This window comes from Hibiscus syriacus, unplaced genomic scaffold, assembly GCF_006381635.1.
Source record: "Hibiscus syriacus cultivar Baekdansim isolate YM2019G1 unplaced genomic scaffold, ASM638163v2 tig00003041_pilon, whole genome shotgun sequence".
Taxonomy (NCBI): Eukaryota; Viridiplantae; Streptophyta; class Magnoliopsida; order Malvales; family Malvaceae; genus Hibiscus; species Hibiscus syriacus.
In genome coordinates this window covers 9,837,770-9,855,074 of record NW_024061960.1, presented here as the reverse complement: position 1 = coordinate 9,855,074, position 17,305 = coordinate 9,837,770, and the positions used below count along the sequence as shown (strand labels likewise).

Below are 17,305 nucleotides of genomic sequence, written 5' to 3'. Positions count from 1 at the left end.
AAGCCTATTAACTATAACAATACAAGCTAAAAAATAATTTTCTTTCTTATTCATTGGTCACGGTTAATATATTTGTTTTTCATCTTTATGATTAATAATGACGTTAGTCTTAATGCTGTTTATCGATCATCGGTATTTATTTTTTATTTTATTATATTGTATCTTTACTTTTTCTAATTTTTAAATTTTTAATAACTCTACCTTAATGATACATTTTTGTGTCTTTTGGCACGTTTTTCTATTATTTTTCTTAAAGTTTGATTTCACATCGTTGCGACTGATCAATATAACACTTACTTGTTATCATACTAACTTTTCCTGCTATGGATCATCGAATTGGATTTGAATATGCGATTTGCATTCATGGATAATTTTTTTACGTCGCTCGACTCTTGTTTGTGATTTGTCAAAAACTAATATTTCAATAGTTTGATCCCCTTTTGTGGTTCATTTTTTGATGCGGTCAGATCTGTTTGTATATATCTTTTGTTCGAGTTTATTTGGTTAAGTTTTTTAACCTTTTCCTTAGATGATCATTGTGTGATCTTAAGTGGTTAGTTTCATATATTATTGATTATATAAAAAATGTTCTTATTATATGTTTAATTAATGATTATGATTATAAATCTGTATTATAATTTAAATATTTTCTATTTTTAAAAAATTAACCCCTTTTATAAATAAAAACCTAATTAACTTAAAAAAAATTGTAGTTGTAAGTCCTTGGATAGCATGGGCCGTCCTTATTTTACGAAAGGGAATTAGTCCAAACTCGAAGGGTGCGTTTGGTTCACGGAATGTAAGATTATCAGTGGGAATAAAAGATTACCAGGGAATAGGATTACTGGGAATGTTGTATTTTGTGTTTGGTTGGTTTAGCAGGAATGTAAGATTACCGTGTTTGGTTAAAGGAATAAAGATTATTAGAATGTATATTTGACCAAATTGTCCTTATTATATATTGTATAATATTACAAATTGTAAAATATTTATATATTTTCTTTAAAAAATTAAATTCATAATATTTATAAATTTTTTTACAAAATTAAAAATATAAAAAAGGTTTAATGAAAGGGTAAATTTTTTTAATCCTTGAACTTTATATAAAAATTTAATTATATATATATTTTTTGTAAATCTAAAATAATTTAAGGATAAATTTGTAATTTAACCTTCGTAGAATTTTTATTATTCAATGACAGAATAATGATATTTTTGAAAAAAAATAAAAATTTAAGGGCATTTTAGTCCAAAACACCGGTAATGTTACAATACCTAAGGGAATGAAGGTAATGACATTCCCGGTAATATATCCAAAAAATCTACTATTAATAATAAAACATTACCGGGAATGAGATTCCCGGCTAACCAAACATGGGGAATCCCACATTCCTTGAACCAAACACCACCGAAAGGTCTAATTCGTAAGACCCAAGCTCACGATAAGCACTATATATAAAATGACTGCTGCTTAATTTATAAAGTTTGTATGTATATATATCCCTCGGCAGTGAAAGGATCACCAATTCAAGGATTAATCCATGACATACAATAAAATAAATATATATCATAAGGTATTTTTCACAAATTACTTACATTGTATTTAGTTTTTGGCATAATACTAAAATTAGCCCCTCAATGTTCATTAAAATAGTTATTGGCTCGTACTTTTTTTTGAAGTATTTTCTCTCTAATATTTCCCCGAAAATTTGACTGAATAGTCACTTTGGCCCTTATTATTTTTCTAAAGCATTTTGGACGTAATCCAAAACCATATAATTAAATATGTTATTGAACTTAAAAAAAATCAATTTGACCCTTTAACTTGAGTAAAAAAAACCAATTTAACTCATTCGTCACGTTATCAGTCACCGTGGACCACCACATCAACATCATGAACTACCATATCAATACTATAACAATTAACAACAGAAATCGTTTATCAAATGGCCACATTGATTTTTTTTTTTCAATTTGAGAGTCACATTGAATACAATAATAGTTCGAGGGAGACATTAATATTTTTGCAAAAGTTTGATGACCTCAAATATCATTAAACTTATTTATTTATTATCATTTTCAACTAATAAATGCTATTTCAATTTCATTCACAACTTTTGCCGAGCAAGATACTTAATGTTTTTTTTGTTAATACTCGAATAAAAGGTAGATACGAATAGATCTGATCGTATTAACAAAACAATCATAAAAGAGATCAAACTATTGAAAGACCACTGACAAACAAAAATTAGAATCAAGTGACGTGAAAAAACTATCAACAAACACAAATCATGTATCTAAATCCAATTCGAGAGTCTAAAACAAGGAAAATTAGCATGATAACAAATAAGCGTCATCTTGATTAATTGTAGCGATATTAAATCCAACCCTAAAAAAAGATAAACGAAAATAATGACCAAATGACTGAAAACATATCATAAAGGTAGAGAAAATCGTGCCATAAAAGTAGACGAAAATATGTAATAAATGCAAAAATTATTAAAAAATAAAAAATAAGATACACTATAATAAAATAAAAGAAAATTAATAAATACCAACAATTAGCTATCAATACCAAAACTGGTGTCATACCGTTAATCGCAAACATGAAAAAAAAACTAACTGTAGCCAAAGAAAAAAGAGAAAATTAGGGCAACGCCTTCTCATAAATACTATTATTACCGCTTTTAACTATAAGAGTGCTGTTATTACTTATTATAATGTTTACATGTTGGAATTAGAAATATATATTTTAAATGAAAATTGAATAAAATTCTAGGCTTAAATATACAAAAAGTGTCTAATCTATGTATGATTTTCATTTTAGTGCCTAACGTTTCATTTCACTACTCAAAATGGGTCAAGTCATGACAGACCGTTAGTTTTCTCTGTTAAATGACACGTGCCACAATCTCATAATTTTGAAATTTACTTTTTTAAAAAATATTAAAAATATTAAAATATTTATATAAAAACCCTTATTTCTTTTAAATTATAAAAAACCTCAAAATCCCTAAAATTCCCAAATCCTAACACTAACCCCCGTCGCCGCTCTTTTCAGCCACGACCACTGCCGCCGACATAGTCCTTGTTATTATCTTAGTTATAAGTCGTCGTAGTTGTCTTCGATTGACCATTAAATCGCTTGGGATTGCAATTTTCATCCTAGGGTTCGCGGGGTATAATACGTCGATTGGCCATCGATCGACCGTTGATCAATAACGATTTCATAGGGATTTTGGTAGTCAGGGGGAGGTGAGATAGGATAAAGCTTCGTCGACAGCAAAGGGCAACGGTTGGTGTGGGTTTAGTGTTTGAAATGAAGATTTTTAAACTTTTGGGGTTTTTTCAAAATTTATTTTTTTAATTTTATATAAATTTTTGAAATTATCAGATTGTGACACGTGTCACTAAAAATGAGAAAACTAACAGTCTGTCACAACTTAACCCATTTTGAGTAACGGAATGAAACGTTAGGCACCAAACTGAAACGAAATAAACGTTAGACACTAAAATAAAAAAGGCATAAGTTGGACACCATTTGTATATTTAATCCTAAAATTCTAAGTCTAATAAAAAAAAATTCTAATCTGGCTGTCAAGTCCCTATAAAAATGACCTTGCTTTGAGATACCCAGAAGCATAACAAAGATACAACTTTTCTACTTGCCAAATTATATTCTGAGAAAACTATGCAGTGTAAAGAGGAGAGCGAAGTTTTCCGTCCAATTGCAACTTTCTCCAAAAACATATGGACAGATCAATTCTCTCCAACTGATGACTTGGTAATCTTCCATTCTCTCTCTAACATTTATTTTCTCACATTTTACAGAATAATTTTCTATCTTCCATATTTGTTTTACGATATTACATTCGAGATTTATGTCTGTTTTTTTTAATAATATCGTCTTTAAAGTTGAATCATACATTCCATCCCTTAGAGAGTGTAATATCCAGGGATTGTTGGATTTCACAAAAACATGTTACTCACAAACTGATTAAGTAATTTCTACTTGCTTGTTTATGACACACTCTACGTTTTCCAGCAATCTCAGGTATTTGATTCCTTAACCAAAGAAATAGATCCATTGAAAGAGAAAGTGAAGGACATGTTGATGGCTTCTGCAGCTGATCCCGTTGAGAATGTTAAGTTCATAGATACTTTGCTTCGCGTTGGTGTTTCATATCACTTCGAGAATGAAATTGAAAATCAATTGGAAATCATTTTCAAATCCCACCATAATCTTTTCGCCGAGTATCACCTTGACATTTACTCTACTTCAGTTGTGTTTCGAGTTTTCAAACAGCATGGCTTCAAAATGTCTTGTGGTATGAACAACAACATCCATATATGAAATATATCTAAAGAACAACTATTATTCGAGTTACATACAATTTTCAACCCTCCTATATCAGATGTTTTCAACAAATTCAAGGACATTAATGGTAAGTTCAATGACTTGATGAATGATGTTCGGGGAATGCTAAGCCTGTATGAAGCTTCCCATCTGAGAGTTCATGAGGATGAGTATATATTAGAGGAAGCCCTTGCATTGACCTCGGTTAACTTGAAGTCGTTGGCAAAGAAGTCGAGTGCTCATCTTGCGAAGCATATAACGCTTGCCCCTGATCAACCATTGAACAAATGCCCTCCAAGACTAGCTGCAAGGAACTATCTCTCTTTCTATGAGGAAGATGACTCCAGAAATGAGACTCTACTTAAGTTTGCAAAGCTAGACTTCAATCGATTACAGATACTTCATAAACAAGAGATAAGCCAAATCGCAAAGTTGTATATATAATATATACATATATATTCGTATTTGAGGATTGATTTCTTGATAACTTTTGCATGCATGTTTGCAGGTTTTGGGAGGACAATAAGTTTCGTCTGAACTTTCCTATGCAAGGGAGAGATATGTTGAGGCGAACACATGGGCAAATTCCGTATTTTGTGAACCTCGCTACACGCAGTGGCGGATAATTCTTACTAAGATAATAGTCCTTGTATCGATTTTAGATTACTCATATGATGCTTATGGGACACCTCAGGAGCTTCAACGTCTTATAGATGCATTGAAGAGGCCATGGGATATAATGGTTTTCTAATTCCTACCATGTTGTACTTAGTCATCTGCCAAATACCAGAGTTAAAGTTTCTGCATTTCTTATGATTTTCAGGTGGGAGATTGGTGCACTAGATGAGTTGCAAGATTACACTAAAGTTATTTGCAGGGCTGTGCTAGTCGTTTTTGATGAAATAGATGAGTTGGCTTTGAAGGAAGGAATATCTTACAGTGTCCCTTATGCAAAAGATGCCGTAAGATGAGTACTTATAGTGACGGAACTGCATTCATACTACCTGTAGACCCCAGTTTTTATCCGGGCCCAGCATCCAACACCCATTAAAGCCAAAGTAAAAAAACAAATAAACCCACACCACATTTCCACGTTTCTCACAAACACTACCCAACAACCCACTACCCCACTAACTAAAAAACAAATTCCTATTTTCTTTTTTCCTTTTCAAGGGGGTCATCAGAAAAAAGAAGGGGGTGGTTTTCTAAAAAGGTCACATTTTCCCTGTCAAAAGAGCCCATGGTTTCTCGGAGAACTTTTCCTTTTCCTGGAGGCACTGCGAACCATGTTTTGGTTTACTAGAATCTGGTTTTTGAGTGGTAACAATGAAGTCTTCAGCTCGACTTGACTCAGTGGTGTTCCAGCCCACACCAATTCGGACCAGGTGTGATTTGGTGATAACTGCAAATGGGAAGACTGAGAAAATGGCTTCTGGTTTGCTTAATCCATTCCTTGCCCATTTGAAGACTGCACAAGAGCAGATGACCAAAGGGGGTTTTTACTTCACTGATTCTTCAAAAATTTACATTTTTCTTACTTGCTCCGGCGCATCACTCGAAGTTGCCCACCAAGTATTTGATCATAATCTTCACAGTTTTCACGTTTTTTTTCTGTGCCTTTACGTTTACTATATCAAGTGTTATAAACGGCGTTCAGAAGCTATGGAAGTGGTGCCGCAGGGACCAGAATCCATCTGGGACGGTCACTGCCAATGTACCTGCACAGCATTGGCAACCAAACAGTGGTCTTCTTATGACTAATGATATCACATGTGTCAACCTGAAAGAAGTAGTGCCATGAATAGCACTCTCGAAGAATGATTCAAATGTGATGTCACCCACTGGTGGAAAAGTTTCTTTGTTTAACATGATGACTTTCAACGTGCTGATGCTCATCTGTGTGTGTGGAGCATTGATACATGGGAGAAAAGAAGCCGTTGCAATCCAAATCCCAACAGGAAAGGCACCTACAACAACATCGGGGAGGGAGAGGAGCTGAGACAATTGACCGACTCTTAGGCTTGGATACATGCATGGATCAAAAGCAGACCCTACAAGGCACAAGCTTGTCGTGGTGACAGTTTAGATACTGAGCAAGGCACCAACGAGTCCTACCATTCAAAAGACCGCAACATAGCTGGTGGATGAATTTATGCCTTCCAAATTATGTATCAAGCTTCTGTGGGTGCGTCGATGCTCACTGATTTAGTATTTTGGATCATTCTTTTTCCATGTCTAAGGTCCATACTGTACGGTGTGGATTTGGTAAGTAAGCTGATACTGCAAACTCGAATTTTATTCGGAGCTCGTATTGTTGTGCATATGATTGAAACAATTTTAACTGCAAATGCTTATTGTTTGTGTGCACTCTGTCAATGATGTTTTCCTAATCCGTGACACAGTTTTGAATGGCTTGTGGTTCCTTTTTTTTCGAATTGTATTTTTTTATGGATCAACATCTTCGTTTTAATCCAGTGGCCATGCTAGATTTATTGCTCAACTTGAGAATTTACATGGAGCCAAAGTTGTACTGTAAATATTAGTGCGGTTTTATTTGTTTCTAAAATTCAAAGATAAGTAACTTGAATTGGATTTTTATAACATAAATCCCAATGGTCCCATTTTGCCCATGGAAACCATGCACGTGGAGGAACCATGCAACCCCATACAACTTACATCATTTATTTTATTTTTATTTTTTTGATTATTTTTCTTTTTTACTAACTTTTATTTATTTTTGTTTTTACTTTATTTATCATTATATATTAATATTTTTTTCATTTTTATTTTTATTTTATAATCTAAACCATTTTTTTGACTTTTTTGAGATATTTTCATTTGATCAAAGATAAGTAACTTGAATTGGATTTTTATTTCAATTTAAATTTCAAATTTTCACAATTAAAGACAACCGACAAATCAATTGGTACCGAAAGGGCGGTTCAAGGGTGCTAATCCTTCCTTGACCGTAACCGACTCCCGAACCCGATTCACTTCTGGTAAAACGCAGATCAGGTAAGATGGTGTCCGACCTACCTAAATTTGTTTTAAAAATGATCGGTGGCGACTCTAATTCACTTATTTCAAGTCGAAGCCCAATTTCCGGGCCCAACCGAAAGACGGTTGCGACAGCTTGGCGACTCCGCTGGGGACAGGTAAGTGATTCAGGCCAAAATTAATTTTCGGTTGTCTTTTTTTGCGAAAATTTTAAATTTAAATTTATTTATTCGATTCCAATTATTTATCTTTGATTATTTTGTTTCAAATAAATAGTTGTACTGATGTTTTTTAATGATTTCAGATTTTTTTCAAAATTGTCATCTCTAAGCTCTAAACCCGAGCTCCGAACCCGTTTTAAGTGGGGGTGAAAGCGACGCATTCGTGTGAATTTATTCACCGCATATGCCTAGCAAGTAGCCTTCGGGATTCATATATCTTATGTCTTCGTGTGAATTTATTCACCGTGCGGGCATAAGGGAATGTGTCCTCTCGAGTTTAACTTAGTCCACACAATCTTGTAATAGGCTTAGGACTAAGGGTCTGGCAAGCCCAAGGGGCACCGGCAAGGAGAACTCGAGTACCTTTTTAGAACCTAAACCGGGAGAGTGCAGGGAATTAGAGCTCACCCCAAGACCTCATTCCAAACCCTAGGATGCTTTGTTTCCTGCTTTATTTTCTGTTCAAAGCATGCGAACTAGACAAATATGCGGCTAGGATTTGTTTGAAATTAGCATGCGGGATAGAAATCATGTCTGTGTAGGAATATTAAGCATGTTCGGGTAGATTATCATGTGGGGTAGGATTTTTTATTTTTTTTATTTTGATTTACCTCACTAACCCCTTTTATTTTTTATTCTATTTCATTTTGTTTTCATCATTCGCATCATTTAAAACGAGGTGTTGATCCACCAAAAATGTGTTTGTTAAACATGAATAATCTGCATTAATGGACAAAGGGATTATAATACAAAGAGATAAAAAGCTCAGAAGCCCAGCCGTGGTCAAAGAATACTCGGAGGCAAAGGGTGCAGGGGCAAGACGAGGAAAATGTTACTGACCCGGAGAGTCATTTCGAAAACTGCGAGATCAAGATGGCGAAACCCTAGCTAAGCTGGAGATCATTATTGATAAAATTCTAGAAACAAGTCGATAAACTTTGGGTGGAGGGCTCCGATAGCACTTTCATTTGGAACAAGCTCGACATAGAGTGAAAGCCGGTGATGCAGTCATTCGAGACCTTTTGGGGGCAAGCAGCTCGTTATTTGCATATTTTAGCCAAAGGAGTCGGAACGGTTTGACAGGATATTCAACCGGTGACAGACGGAGGCAGAAGACTAGTCAATCTATCAGAAGCTGTTCAGGGTCTATGCCTTCAAAATATTTTTGTCTCTTAAGACGTAACACTTTTGCCCCAATAAGGATTATTTATAATAACAGGTACATTTTTTGGATCAATGCCTCGAACATTTCATGCATCATGCATTCAGACATATTGTGCATTTTGTTATTATTATTATTATTATTTTTTTTACATTCGCATTATTTTTCCTTTTTTTTACATTCACATGTCTCATCAAAAATGAGAACATTTTGATCCTATGACATATAAGGAGCTTTACCAACAGTTGTTTGACGCACACGTGGTGTCACCATATCCAGAGAAATCCATGAAGCCCCGTACCCCGGGTAGTATGATGAGAACGCTCATTGCGAAAATCATAGCGGAGTCCCAGGGTGTACTATCGAGAATTACTCCACAATCAAGAGAATCATACATAAAATACGTAACAAGAATCGGATCGACTTTAACAACTTGGGGGCATCCAAGTGAGGAAGACCATTTCATCATTTGAGACATTTTGTTTAAATTTGTTTTTTCATTTTTTCTCAAGTTTTTGTAAGGACTTTTAAATAAATTTATGTTACTTTAAAGATGTTAAACAATGAATCACATTTGCAAACTTGCAATTCTTTGAATATCATTTGAATTAAGAAACTCTGTTAATGGTTCAAAGTTACGGATCTTTGACAAAGTGACATGATTTAAAAAAAAGGACTTTGACCTTATCCAGAATATACCCTCAAACACCATACCCTGCTCTTGTAATTAACCAATATACCCTTTTCCTTTCATAAGGTGCGGACAACATGGGGCATCATTTGCATATGACAATTACTATGTTTTTTATTTAAGACGTTCAATGACGATGATGATCTTTACAAATGAAAGAGTCGAGTAGGTGAATCCAGTTTAGGTCCGTTGCTTGAAAATTGAACTCTAAAGATGAGATTCCTTGACTTTCAAAAAACACCTAGGCTATAACAGGTTCTTCTTGACAATCTTAGGAAATTAAATCCGTAAAAGCTGAGCTATTCCGCTAAGGCAATTGGTTATAGAGGAAACTTGAAAGCCCTGGCCTTATGAGTAGATTACGTTCAAACCATGACATTGCTCGGACACTTGGCAATTCGGTGTTTGCTCCACTGCTCTTGTCAGGCCGAAGACTCTGTGATGAGATGAACCCTTCAGTTAACTTGATAAGAGTGATTATAATATTAAGCTGTCCCTCTAAAGCAATTGGTTAAACACCCCGGCTTTATGGATTCAGCTAGTCAGATAACGACAAATTAAATCAAATTTATCTAAGCAAGAAATTTTCGGTAAAATGGACTAAGGGAGTTAAGGAACACCTGTTATAGTCAACTACACACAAGCACTCAAGAATTTCATTTTTAGACCGATGTTTTTGCACTGCCTTTGTTAGAGGTGCCTACAAAGCTTGAACAAATATAAGATTTCAGAGGACTGAAATAAAATGTCTAGTAAGTGATCATGCTAGTTGTGTCATTTTGTCCGCACCCAATTGAAGTGCCAAAGCATGTTGCGGCATTTTAAAAAAAAAATGACATTTTTTACCAAAACCTTAGAAAGGAGGCCAAGCTAAAGCCAACCCATCCATTTGAACACTGGTCAAAGAGCTGTAACTCTGAAAACGTTAAAAGAGCTATTGATTCCTTTGATATTCTTTGAACTCACGTTTATAACTTGATTCAATTGCGAATAATATTTTACAGCATTTTTACCATTTTCTCTCATGAAACAAGAAAAATGAGAAAAACATTTTCAAACAGAACAATCTCAGATATGAAATGTCTGTAAAGCCCAAGCTCGAGAAGCAAATGGGGCACGATCGATTCCATGGACCAGATTGGCAGACAAAGCACGAAGAGATAACACATAATTCATTTATGTTGCATGCATCTTAGACATACTTAGGTGCATCACATTCCTCATTTTAGCATACATGATTTTTGCAGCTTTTAGAGTCAAGGATACTTGATTCGTAAGCGTCTTTAAAGAACGATGGTGGTTGCTTAGCTCGGCAGCAAGAAGCTACACTTCGACCAACTCGACAGATTGAAAATTTTCTCTCGAACTCACAATTTGCTCGAGAGTAAATTTCAACTTCACCACGAAGGATATTGGACTCCAGACAACGCAAGTTCAACTTCACGACGAAGGGACCGCTGGTTGTCAACGAACATTTCTCGATTTCAGAGTCAATTTCAACTTCACAGCGAAGGATATTGGACTCCAGACAACGCAAGTTCAACTTCACGACGAAGGGACCGCTGGTTGTCAACAAACAACTTCCCAATTTCAGAGTCAATTTCAACTTCACAGCGAAGGATATTGGACTCCAGACAACGTAAGTTCAACTTCACGACGAAGGGACCGCTGGTTGTCAACAAACAACTTCTCAATTTCAGAGCCAATTTCAACTTCACAGCGAAGGATATTGGACTCCAGACAACGTAAGTTCAACTTCACGAGGAAGGGACCGCTGGTTGTCAACAAACAACTTCTCAATTTCAGAGCCAATTTCAATTTCACAACGAAGGATATTGGACTCCAGACAACGCAAGTTCAACTTCACGACGAAGGGACCGCTGGTTGTCAATGAACATTTCTCGATTTCAGAGTCAATTTCAACTTCACAACGAAGGATATTGGACTCTAGACAACGCAAGTTCAACTTCACGACGAAGGGACCGCTGGTTGTCAACAAACAACTTCCCAATTTCAGAGCCAATTTCAACTTCACAGCGAAGGATATTGGACTCCAGACAACGCAAGTTCAACTTCACGACGAAGGGACCGCTGGTTGTCAATAAACAACTTCTCAATTTCAGAGCCAATTTCAACTTCACAACGAAGGATATTGGACTCCAGACAACGCAAGTTCAACTTCACGACGAAGGGACCGCTGGTTGTCAATAACCAACTTCTCAATTTCAGAGCCAATTTCAACTTCACAGCGAAGGATATTGGACTCCAGACAACGCATGTTCAACTTCACGACGAAGGGACCGCTAGTTGTCAACAAACAACTTCTCAATTTCAGAGCCAATTTCAACTTCACAACGAAGGATATTGGACTCCAGACAACGCAAGTTCAACTTCACGACGAAGGGACCGCTGGTTGTCAACAAACAACTTCTCAGTTCTAGAACCAATTTCAACTTCACGACAGAGGATATTGGACTCGGAACAGTACAACTTACTTGGATTTCAACTTCATGACTAAGGATATCCAATTCCAAGCTCAACTTTACAACGAAGGGGCCATCCGCGGTTTCAACTTCACGACGAAGGGAATCGTGCCAACCAAAGACCTTCGAGTTCGACTACGCTCAGCTCCGAGGCACATCATTTGCAGCATAGCTTAATTCGAGAAGGGCTATCTGCCAAAGACCTTCGAGTTTGATTACATTCAACTCAGATAAATCAATTTACAACGAGGAACTACTTTCTGGAAGAATTTTCAAGCTGAAATCTTTAAACCGAGAAAGAAGACAAATGCCCAATTCCAGAAAGCACCGGAAAAAACTGGTTGTCTTTTTTTGTCTTTGCCCTATTCTTGTTAACACAAAGATGTGCAAAGAGGGGCAGCTGTAGACCCCAGTTTTTATCCGGGCCCAGCATCCAACACCCATTAAAGCCAAAGTAAAAAAACAAATAAACCCACACCACATTTCCACGTTTCTCACAAACACTACCCAACAACCCACTACCCCACTAACTAAAAACAAATTCCTATTTTCTTTTTTCCTTTTTAAGGGGGTCATCAGAAAAAAGAAGGGGGGTGGTTTTCTAAAAAGGTCACATTTTCCCTGTCAAAAGAGCCCATGGTTTCTCCGAGAACTTTCCTTTTCCTGGAGGCACTGCGAACCATGTTTTGGTTTACTAGAATCTAGTTTTTGAGTGGTAACAATGAAGTCTTCAGCTCGACTTGACTCAGTGGTGTTCCAACCCACACCAATTCGGACCAGGTGTGATTTGGTGATAACTGCAAATGGGAAGACTGAGAAAATGGCTTCTGGTTTGCTTAATCCATTCCTTGCCCATTTGAAGACTGCACAAGAGCAGATGACCAAAGGGGGTTTTTACTTCACTGATTCTTCAAAAATTTACATTTTTCTTACTTGCTCCGGCGCATCACTCGAAGTTGCCCACCAAGTATTTGATCATAATCTTCACAGTTTTCACGTTTTTTTTCTGTGCCTTTACGTTTACTATATCAAGTGTTATAAACGGCGTTCAGAAGCTATGGAAGTGGTGCCGCAGGGACCAGAATCCATCTGGGACGGTCACTGCCAATGTACCTGCACAGCATTGGCAACCAAACAGTGGTCTTCTTATGACTAATGATATCACAGGTGTCAACCTGAAAGAAGTAGTGCCATGAATAGCACTCTCGAAGAATGATTCAAATGTGATGTCACCCACTTGTGGAAAAGTTTCTTTGTTTAACATGATGACTTTCAACGTGCTGATGCTCATCTGTGTGTGTGGAGCATTGATACATGGGAGAAAAGAAGCCGTTGCAATCCAAATCCCAACAGGAAAGGCACCTACAGCAACATCGGGGAGGGAGAGGAGCTGAGACAATTGACCGACTCTTAGGCTTGGATACATGCATGGATCAAAAGCAGACCCTACAAGGCACAAGCTTGTCGTGGTGACAGTTTAGATACTGAGCAAGGCACCAACGAGTCCTACCATTCAAAAGACCGCAACATAGCTGGTGGATGAATTTATGCCTTCCAAATTATGTATCAAGCTTCTGTGGGTGCGTCGATGCTCACTGATTTAGTATTTTGGATCATTCTTTTTCCATGTCTAAGGTCCATACTGTACGGTGTGGATTTGGTAAGTAAGCTGATACTGCAAACTCGAATTTTATTCGGAGCTCGTATTGTTGTGCATATGATTGAAACAATTTTAACTGCAAATGCTTATTGTTTGTGTGCACTCTGTCAATGATGTTTTCCTAATCCGTGACACAGTTTTGAATGGCTTGTGGTTCCTTTTTTTTCGAATTGTATTTTTTTATGGATCAACATCTTCGTTTTAATCCAGTGGCCATGCTAGATTTATTGCTCAACTTGAGAATTTACATGGAGCCAAAGTTGTACTGTAAATATTAGTGCGGTTTTATTTGTTTCTAAAATTCAAAGATAAGTAACTTGAATTGGATTTTTATAACATAAATCCCAATGATCCCATTTTGCCCATGGAAACCATGCACGTGGAGGAACCATGCAACCCCATACAACTTACATCATTTATTTTATTTTTATTTTTTTGATTATTTTTCTTTTTTACTAACTTTTATTTATTGTTTTGTTATTTACTTTATTTATCATTATTATATTAATATTTTTTTCATTTTTATTTTTATTTTATAATCTAAACCATATTTTTGACTTTTTTGAGATATTTTCATTTGATCAAAGATAAGTAACTTGAATTGGATTTTTATTTCAATTTAAATTTCAAATTTTCACAATTAAAGACAACCGACAAATCAATTGGTACCGAAAGGGCGGTTCAAGGGTGCTAATCCTTCCTTGACCGTAACCGACTCCCGAACCCGATTCACTTCTGGTAAAACGCAGATCAGGTAAGATGGTGTCCGACCTACCTAAATTTGTTTTAAAATGATCGGTGGCGACTCTAATTCACTTATTTCAAGTCGCAGCCCAATTTCCGGGCCCAACCGAAAGACGGTTGCGACACTACCCAAAAAAATCTACTTAATTACTAAAAGAAACTTAACTGACGAAATGAATCCGTCAGTATTGTAATGATTATATTGACAGAACCTTCTAATTGTCACTATCATAGGCAGATCCATAATCTAAAATTTTGATTCTGTCATTAATCAGTATAAGGTTAGATCAAATTATAATAATGTATATACGAGTCATTAGAATAAAATACGAGAACTTATCGAATGAATTCAGTTGTAAAAATAAATGTTGTTTTCTCTAGAGGACATGAGTTTGTCAATAAACTAGGCTAAGAACAAGAAATTGTAATAAGATTTCAAAACATGAAGTATTTTCATAAAACCAATTTTAAGTAATGTAAGATTACTTTAGATCGCAAATTATTAACTACTAACATAGATTTCTCCTATAATTATTGTATTTAGTAATTTATGAGTATATGTCATGCTATTTTTTTATCCTAGTTGACCTTATAATTAGCTCATTAGACCTGCGAAAAACTATCAGGCAGAGACGATGTGGTGCCATGATGATTATGTACCCACATTTGAGAAGTACATGAGCGTTGCAACGAAGACGTCCACTTATGATCTATCCTTAACAATATCATTTACAGCTATGGGAAAACGGCAGTGAGAGAAGCGTTTGAATGGCTCCGAAAGGAACCAAAATAATGAAGGCTTTAAATATTATAGGTCGTCTCATGGATGATATAGTGTCACATAAGGTATAAGACTAATAAGCAAATCTCTTTAAAATTATATTATTATAACTATACTTAATGTTACGTTACATTTCATTCAAATTGAAGTTCGAGCAATTGAGAGAGCATTGCCCCTCTAGTATTGAATGCTACATGAAACAACACAACGTCTCAGAAGAAGCTACGCTTAAAGAGTTTGAGAAAATGGTAGAGGATGCATGGAAGGAAATAAATGAAGAATGCACCGATGACTGCTTCCAGAGATCTGCTCATGCGACATTTGAACTATGCTCGAGTCACATATTTATTTTATAAACATGGAGATGGATACACACATCCAAAATATACGAAAGATGACATCTTTTCATTGTTCGTTGATCCAATACTTATTTAAAGATCGTTAGTGTGTGGATATTTGTTAGAAATAAGATGTAATTAGTAGTTAATTAACTGTTAATTTGTTAGTTCGTAATCTATTGGGCCATTCTTGATTAAGTTGGATATGAGTTATAAATACCCATCAATATAATAGACTTAAGAACTTGAACAACTTAATCTCATTCTCTCAATAACAAATGTCATTTGCATTCTATTTGGTTAACAAATCCTTAATACACTCACAACCGTTCATTTCTTCTCTATATACTTCGATCATCAGCCGTTCATCGATTTCGATTATCATGTCACATTTCTTACGTTCATTGATACATGTCACCTTTCTTACGTTCATTGATACGTATTTTAAAAGAATAACTATTCTTGGGATTATAAAATTATAATACCAATTTTATATTAATCATTAACGAAAATATTGTATTAATTTAAAATTTTAAAAATTTACCCCAAACATATAATCACGTGGAAGAATAACTGTCTAAAAGTTTATTTTTGTTTCTAAAAGCTTGTTTGAAAATTATCTTTTATTCCGAAAACTCTTTTATTTTTGTTCTTTATTTATTTTATATCAAAAGTGATTTTAAATCAAAAACAATTTTTGAAAGCAATGAAGAACTATGTATAAATCAAAATTTTGTTAACTGTGCCAAAATATATATCATTAAACAAGGATAAAAGCAGATACAAACAACAACATATAAACAACTGCAATAATGTCGGGTTCTAAATCAAAGTGCTTCTTCAAAATATGCAGGTTTCATATATATGATTAACCCTATAATATTATAATTTCCGACGAGTTGTCGACACACAACATGCATAGTCTACTCTATTATCTTGTTTTCTTGTTGAGTGGACCTACTTTTTTGCATTCTTAACGACACAAAGCTTTTGTTCAATCACCATCACCACCATCAACAACAACAAAAAAGAAAAAGAAAAACACATTCAGAACCTATTGAGTGATTTTAGTAATAGAAGTGGACGTGTTCTCTCACATTATTTGAATTCGAATAATTGCGGCAAAATATATATAAGTTAAGAAAATTCTGAATAGATCAAAGACTAATCACACAACTAATGCAATTTAAGAAGATCAAAGACTCTCTTTATGGCTTTGGAAAGGAAAGGAAAGGAAAGGAAAGCTAGAGCTAGCACAACCCTCCACTCTCTTTCTCACATAAAAGCACCATCATTTATTTATAAAAAAAAGGTAGGGACCAACCCATCCACTTCAATTTTTTCTTTAATCCATAAAATACTAATGCATGTTCCTTGTACATATGAGATAGAGCAAATAATACCTAGCTAACAAAATAATTACTAATGTTTTAAGCACTGGGCATATATTATGTCTAAACAAGATTATTGAATGTATTTGATTAAAGAAGGTCGCCATCAAACTTTTGAGTCCTTAAAAGTTTCACTAAGAAAATTAAAGAAGACATGATGCGTGGGGAAGATATTTTTTGTTTGGAAAATTTGCTTACTCCACCTATGACAATTACTTGGTGTAATCTATCTATGACACATGATCTTATGTTAGAAGTTAAACTTCTAAAATTTTAAAGAACCGAAAATAAATTATAAATAAAAAATATCTAAAATATAGGACAATTTACAATTTTCAGGAGACGATGGCCTCCAACCCTCTCCCTTGATCTATCCCGGGGTGTAATGGATATTTTAGATTTCATTCCAAGCCTCTTCCTTTGCTAATGGGAATTCATTCCACTCCCTCTACCTCCCCCAATTATATCAAATTGAAGAAA

General features: G+C 35.1%; 1 pseudogene; it reads left to right on the top strand.

Moving 5' to 3' along the window:
* Positions 1 to 3,673: 3,673 nt before the first annotated feature.
* On the top strand, positions 3,674 to 15,532 carry LOC120172523 (annotated as a pseudogene).
* The last annotated feature ends 1,773 nt before the right edge of the window (positions 15,533 to 17,305 follow it).